The 1,215-nt window shown below is 35.5% G+C and overlaps 1 protein-coding gene across 1 annotated transcript in view; it reads left to right on the forward strand.

Annotated features, from left to right (window-relative positions):
- Nucleotides 1-803: 803 nt before the first annotated feature.
- The window catches only part of lgalsl (lectin, galactoside-binding-like), a 12,506-nt gene continuing 12,094 nt past the window's right edge, over nt 804-1,215 (forward strand). Inside the window, exon 1 of the mRNA XM_015380939.1 lies at nt 804-935. The gene's annotated coding sequence lies outside the window, so the exon portion shown is untranslated. The remainder of the gene's footprint in view (nt 936-1,215) is intronic.

Genomic DNA, 1,215 nt, shown 5'->3' on the forward strand with positions numbered 1-1,215 from the left:
TGTTCTGTCAGAACAATACTCTGTTTGTAACCATGCGTCATGTTCTGTTAATAAAATGCTCTGCAGAGGAGGTCCAGTGGGAGACAGGGTGTTTGAGTCTGGGGTTCAACTGTCTCTCCTTCCTGCAGGAATTGTATCCATAATTGTGTTTTTCAGTTCTTCTTTTGCAAGAACCTACATTTTATGAACCCGACAACCCTAAACAGACCAGTTTTTAAGTAAAATTTTATTTCATATAAATTACTTCACAATTTTGTTGCTGTTTTGCTCTGTAAGGAAAAAAAAGTTAAAACAAGATGATATGAGGACGTTAATTAATTTACTTGAAACATGAAGTAGGGCTGAAACAATTACTGAAATGATCCAAAACTAATTTAGTAATTAATATAATTAATATTTAGTAATTAATTAACTAGAGTAAAGAGACTGTAGTTCATGACATTGAATGAAAGAGCAACTCACATAGAGCAGTAATTATGCTGAACAGGCAAAAAAATAAAAGACTTTACATTTAGATAAAAAAAATTTTTAAAAATTTCCCCCATCGGCTGTTTGTGGTCACAACAAAGTGTACCGACATTTTTCTAATACTGTATATACATGTATATAATTTTCTGTTTTCAGCACCCTAGGCTGATAAGGGTCACCTTGTACAGAATTTAAAGTCACAGTTGTCGCTGCTGCATTTGAACACCCCACTGCGTTCGATGACGGCTGTGCAGTAAAACCAGGGCTGCTTCCTCTAACAGAAGTTCGGCCCTTTCCTTTGACCAAAGGACCCCTGACTTCCTCCCATTCTTTTGCTCTGTATGGAAAATGAAAAGATTTCAATGAGCGCTTCTGACTTTCACTAAGACACAATAAGAATGAAGCCTTTTGACCACAAATAGAATATTTTGTTTCTTTATGCCTTTTTCTTCTCTTCTGACCACTTGGTAAGTACGTCTGGGATGTAGATCACATTTATCTACGGTATTAGTCTGCAGATCCAACTTGCTGCACTGTTTCCTCTGACGTTTACGGCTTAATTTTTGCCTAATTTATGTTGCTTTTGATGCAAACAGACATTCCTGTGAGATGCTATAGAAGTTATAAATTGAACTCCTTGAGTAAAACCAAGAATAAGGCTAATTAAAGTCTATGGTGCACTGGAAAAAATCGAAATCTAGATAAGTCACTTTCTTAAAATAAATGCATTTATTCTTGGATTGAGGA

The sequence above is a fragment of the Cyprinodon variegatus genome, unplaced genomic scaffold, assembly GCF_000732505.1.
Source record: "Cyprinodon variegatus isolate N-32 unplaced genomic scaffold, C_variegatus-1.0 Scaffold225, whole genome shotgun sequence".
In the NCBI taxonomy this organism is placed as follows: Eukaryota; Metazoa; Chordata; class Actinopteri; order Cyprinodontiformes; family Cyprinodontidae; genus Cyprinodon; species Cyprinodon variegatus.